The 6,240-nt window shown below is 53.7% G+C and overlaps 1 pseudogene; it reads left to right on the forward strand.

Moving 5' to 3' along the window:
• Window positions 1–5,038: 5,038 nt before the first annotated feature.
• LOC119308999 overlaps window positions 5,039–6,240 on the forward strand; it is a 3,856-nt pseudogene continuing 2,654 nt past the window's right edge.

Here is a 6,240-nt window from a genome sequence, read left to right on the forward strand (position 1 = left end):
AGGTGCCGGTGACGTGGAAAACTCGCATCCCAAGCATGAGGTACACCTGGGCGACATAGGAGCCCGGTGTGCTGGTGGTCTGCGCAGGCGTGACCTCGAGCCGTCGGCAAGCTGAGCGAGCTCCAGGTCAGAAGTATCATCACCGCATGCACCCACGACGCCGTCTATGACACTGAAGAAGGCGACGGCGCGTCACCGCGGATTGTGTTCCGCCATCGCCTCCTCTTCTCGGTCGTAGCCTCTGCACACTCCTCGCCATCGGAATGATTCCGAAAGTTGGGTTGTAATAAGGCTAAGGCGAGGAAAGAAAGCGCCGGCATTCCAAACAGAGTGATCCGCTCTGCCGCGGCCGCCAATTCCTGCAGCCAAAAAAAAAGTAAAAATGCAACAAAAGGAAACTAAACAAGGGCAAGAGGGAGAGTGAATTGCCAGAAACCACCACATTTGGGGCTTATCTTGCAGAAAACAACCTGGTCGCTAATCATTTGCAAAAGCCACCGCGGATTCAGTAAAAGTGTTGCAGATTGCACTAAACATGTAATTTGGCGCGGTTGAGGGCATTTCTGACAAGTGGGGTCAGATTGTAAGAAGCTGGCTTGGCAAAGTTTTGACATACAGGCTCCTGGATCTAAAAAGAAAAAGCAATCAGAGCCCCCCTGCTTCGACCCCGTCGTCTGGATCGGGAGAGCCAGAGCCCCCGAGCTACCCACCCCTCGCGCCACTCCGACGACCTCGTCGCCGGCGACCACCGCTGCCCTGTCTACCATCTCCTTCCTCCTCCCTTTTCTTTTCTTCTCCACCGCTGCCTCGTCTACCATCGGCGACGGTCGGAAAGGCGAGAGGTGAGGCCGCGTTGGCCGGGATTGACGACGCGGGTCGCCATGGCTGTGGATCTCGCCGTCGCGCGCACGGACCTGGCATCAACGACGCCCTCGCGCCCGTTCCTCTCGACGCCCTGGACCTCTAGGCTCCCGTCGTCCTCGCCCTCGCCCATCTCCGGCATCGGGAGCCGCCGTCGGGAGGCTGGTGCACTCCGGCAAGGACCTGGGCATCAGCAAGCCGGCCAGCTGCGAGGCGCTGCACCTGTTCCCTTCGGTCGTCCCGACAATGAACCGCGGGGTTGGAGAAGGAGACAGGTCGAGGTGCTGATGGCGGCCCGCGACGGCTGGTGGTCTTGGACGGCAGTGGATGCCCGCGGCGGCTGGTGGTCTTGGCCGGCGGCGACAAGAACCCTAACTGCTGTGTGCTCTTCCTGTCTGGCACGGTCGTGGCGGAGCTCGGCGCAGGTGGGCTGCGATGCGCGCCCCTCAGGCGGACGAGGCAGAGGCAGGGGCGGCCCGAGGTCGATGACGCAGTGAGAGAGAAGTCAGGGGAGGAGAGGAGGGGCGGCGAGGATTTGGGGAGTGGCTCGTGCTGTGTGCTCCGGCGCCGTCCTCCGCCCTGCGCATCGCTCCGGCGTCGCCGGCCAAGCAGCGCGGCGGAGGCCATGAACCCGATGCCCAGCGCGCCTCTGCCCGAGGGGTGGGGGGCTGATTGCTTTTCTGTTTTAGATCAAGGGGTGTGTGTGTGTAAATTTTTTGCTCTTACAATCTGGCCCCACTTGTCAGAAAGTGGTTAAATGGAACAAATCACCTGATCAGTGCATTTTGCAAAAAGATTACCAGAAACACTGTGCGTTTTGCAAATGATTAGCGACCAGGTGGTTTTCTGCAAGATAAGCCCCAAATATGATGGTTTCTTGCAATTCACTCCAAGAGGGACGCTGGACATACGAGTGAACGACCTCGCCAGTGCCACAGATGGGATCCAGCAGACGGCTGCGCGTGCATGCGTCTTATTCCTGTGACGCCCACGACTCAATCGTACACTAATCATACACGCAAACGTGTACGATCAAGATCAGGGACTCACGGGAAGATATCACAACACAACTCTACAAATAATAAAGGTCATACATGCATCATAATATAAGCCAGGGGCCTCGAGGGCTCGAATACAAGTGCTCGATCATAGACGAGTCAGCGGAATCAACAATATCTGAGTACAGACATAAGTTAAACAAGTTTGCCTTAAGAAGGCTAGCACAAACTGGGATACAGATTGAAAGAGGCGCAAGCCTCCTGCCTGGGATCCTCCTAATTAACTACTCCTGGTCGTCGTCAGCGAGCTGCACGTAGTAGTAGGCACCTCCGGTGTAGTAGGGGTCGTCGTCGACGGTGGCGTCTGGCTCCTGGACTCCAGCATCTGGTTGCGACAACCAGAAAGAAAGGAAAGGGGGAAAAAGGGGAGAGAAAGCAACCGTGAGTATTCATCCAAAGTACTCGCAAGCAAGGAACTACACTACATATGCATGGGTATATGTGTAAGGAGGCCATATCAGTGGACTGAACTGCAGAATGCCAGAATAAGAGGGGGATAGCTAGTCCTATCGAAGACTACGCTTCTGGCAGCCTCCGTCTTGCAGCATGTAGAAGAGAGTAGATTGAAGTCCTCCAAGTAGCATCTCCAAGTAGCATCTCCAGTAGCATCGCATAGCATAATCCTACCCGGCGATCCTTCCCTCATCGCCCTGTGGAAAAGCGATCACCGGGTTGTCTGTGGAACTTGGAAGGGTGTGTTTTATTAAGTATCCGGTTCTAGTTGTCATAAGGTCAAGGTATAACTCCAAGTCGTCCTGTTACCGAAGATCACGGCTATTCGAATAGATTAACTTCCCTGCAGGGGTGCACCACATAACCCAACATGCTCGATCCCATTTGGCCGGACACACTTTCCTGGGTCATGCCCGGCCTCGGAAGATCAACACGTCGCAGCCCCACCTAGGCACAACAGAGAGGTCAGCACGCCGATCTAAATCCTATGCGCGCAGGGGTCTGGGCCCATCGCCCATTGCACACCTGCATGTTGCGAGGGCGGCCGGAAGCAGACCTAGCCTCTCTTATACAAGAGTAGGCGTTCCAGTCCAATCCGGCGCGCGCCGCTTCGTCGCTGACGTCAAGAAGGCTTCGGCTGATACCACGACGTCGAGTGCCCATAACTGTTCCCGCGTAGTTGGTTAGTGCGTATAGGCCAGTAGCCAGACTCAGATCAAATACCAAGATCTCGTTAAGCATGTTAAGTATCCGCGAACGCCGAACAGGGCCAGGCCCACCTGTCTCCTAGGTGGTCTCAACCCGCCCTGTCGCTCCGCCACAAAGTAACAGTCGGGGGCCGTCGAGAACCCAGGCCCACCTCTACCGGGATGGAGCCACCTGTCCTTTCAGCCCCCTCATCAGAATCACCCGCGGGTACTCATCGAGCTGACCCGACTTTAGTCACCATCTGTATAGTATGTATGTATGTATGTATAGTATATACCCGTGATCACCTCCCGAGTGATCACGACCCAATAGTATAGCAAGGCAGACTGACAAGAATGTAGGGCCAATGATGATAAACTAGCATCCTATACTAAGTATTTAGGATTGCAGGTAAGGTATCAACAGATGTAGCAACAATGTCAGGCTATGCATCAGAATAGGATTAACGGAAAGCAGTAACATGCTACACTACTCTAATGCAAGCAGTATAGAGGAGAATAGGCGATATCTGGTGATCAAGGGGGGGGGGGCTTGCCTGGTTGCTCTGGCAAGAAGGAGGGGTCGTCAATTCCGTAGTCGAACTCACGGACATCGGCACCGGTCTCAGTCTACCGGAAAGAAGTAACGAAGGGGGAACACAATAAATAACAGAGCAATCAAATGTAACACAAAGCAAGACGCGGCAATATGCGGTGCTAGGGGTGACCTAACATAGTGGTAGGTGATATCGGCTAAGGGGGAAAACATCCAGGAAAGTATTCCCGGTGTTTCACGTTTTCGGACAGATGAACCGGAGGTGAAATGTTGCAGGTTCACTATGCTAGGGACGCGTGGCGGACGAACTGGCTGCGTATTTGGATTCGTCTCGTCGTTTTGAGCAACTTTCATGTACAAAGTTTTCCATCTGAGCTACGGTTTATTTTATATTAATTTTAAAAGATTTAAATAATATTCTGAAATTCCCTGAAATTCTGCTAAGTCTGAGAGTCCGTCAGTTTTAAACATCTTTTAGCTGTTTTAAAAAGGCTACAACTATGGATCTGTAAGTCCTATGATTTTATGCCTTATATCAATTTTGATCATTTTTCTGTGATCTACAAGATAGTATCACTTTTATCCATATTAGAGTTCCTTTGCTTGATCATCAACGGCTCTAAGGTAGCTATGAAAATAAAGCTGTTTTCAGTTTTTCTATTAACAGAACATTGAACTTTGTGATTTTCGTAGGAATTAATCCATACATCAAAAGGATTTGGTTCAGTGAGATAAAATGAAGTTTATCATGTATACTTTCTACTCATATTTTTCTATGGCCTGTTAGTAATTGTTTAACCGCTGATTAGAGGCTGCCAAAGGAGTTAGTCAGTGTAATATTCGCAAAGCTAGCCATAGCTACAGTAACTGAATGTTACTTTTGTAGCACAGCGGCAGCAGAGTCCAACGGCATGCCCACGAGCTGGGCGCGAGGCGCGGCCCTGCACGGCGTGAGGTTGGCCGGTGAGCGACGCGGGGCGAGGGGCGAGGCAGGCCGCGGTTGCAGGGCGGCTAGGCATGGCCGACGCGGCCAGGGACGTGCGGTCTGGTTGCCACACACGGCGCGGGCGGCAGCTGCGGCCGCAGAGCCGCAACAGCAGGGGAGGAGGCGTGAGACGAGGCTCGCGCTGAGGCGCGGCCGGAGCGGTGGCAGTCGGCGCGGTAAGGCGACGCGGTGCGACGGGCAACAGTAGGCAGCGCCAACGGCTACGGCGGCAGGCTAGCCGCAGCAACAACAGTGCATCAGAGGAAGTAGCGACAAAGCAACAGCTGGCAGAGCAGTAGCAACGGCATAGCACCATAGCAAGCCGCGGCGAGGCCACGCACGGGAGTGCGCGCACAGCAGCAGCCGCGACAGCACAGGAGAAGCAACGGCACGTACGCGTACGCATGGGGGGGGGGTTCGGGCACGACGGCCTACTACGATGAAATCGAGAGGGGGAAGGAGGGGAACGACGGAGGGGCTCACGTTAAGGCACACGGTGGCCGGCGGGAGCTTAGTAGCAGCAGAGTGGCCGAAATCGACGGAGTTCGCCGGCGACCCGAGGAGGAGGAAAGGCGTCGTGGGGCTCGATGCAGCGCTCCCCGGCTCGGTCTGGTCGGCTAAGAGGAAGCAGGGGACGGAGGTGGTCCGATCTAGCACGGAGACGAGGCGAGGGGGCGACGCTGGTCGCGAGCTCGACGAAGGCGACGACGGTGGAGGCGTCGGGTGTGTGCAGGGGGAGCGAACAATGGCGCGAGAGGGGGAAGAAGTGGCGGCTAGAGTTCGACCGGGGGAGTGAGGAGCGTCCAGGGGGAAGGTATAGGCGCTGGCGGGGGCGTGGATGGGTGCCACGGCGATGGCCGGGGCCGTGGCGGCCATCGGCGCTGTCCACGCCTCCTCTGTGAACAGAGGAGGGGGACGGGGTGCGGTGGGCTGGCCTGGCCAGCTAGCTGGGCCAAGGCCCAGGGGAGGGGAGGTTTTATCTTTTACATTTTCTTTAATGTTTTTTTATTCTTTTCTGTTTATCGTTTTCCCATTTTATTTTATTATTATTTTAGCTTATTAAAAATATGAGACCCACACCTAAATTAGTGTTTTAGTTTAACCCTTTGCCACAAAAAGTGTCACTCATAAATAAAATAGTTCAATATTTTAGAAATTATAAAAGGCATTTATATAATTGTTTAAGCCATGGTTCTATTTATTTTGGGACATTTAAACACATTATAGAAGTGTGGTTTCTATACGATAAATATCCAAAGATTATTTGCCACACTTTGAACATTTTACTTTGTATGTTTAAGAAATTTGAAATTTGGACTTTTATTCGAATTTGAAATTTGAACCAGTTTCGAACCAACGTGAGTTTAAAAACAGTAATCATGATGATGTGGCATCATTAGGAGGGAATTGCTGTAGCTTAATTATCCGGGCGTCACAATTCCTCTCGCTAGAGTGACGACCCACCACACCGACAGGGCCAGAATAGCGCCGGGGGGCGTTGAGGCCACCGGTTGGAGCTTGGTAAAGGCATCTCCAGCCGCGCCCCAGGAAGGCCTCCCCAGGCGATTTTTTCGCGCCGGCGCCGAAAAAACGGCCCAGTCGCGTCACCAGGAGCCCGATTTTCGCCGGCTTGGGCTGAAA

Source organism: Triticum dicoccoides, chromosome 5B, assembly GCF_002162155.2.
Source record: "Triticum dicoccoides isolate Atlit2015 ecotype Zavitan chromosome 5B, WEW_v2.0, whole genome shotgun sequence".
Taxonomy (NCBI): Eukaryota; Viridiplantae; Streptophyta; class Magnoliopsida; order Poales; family Poaceae; genus Triticum; species Triticum dicoccoides.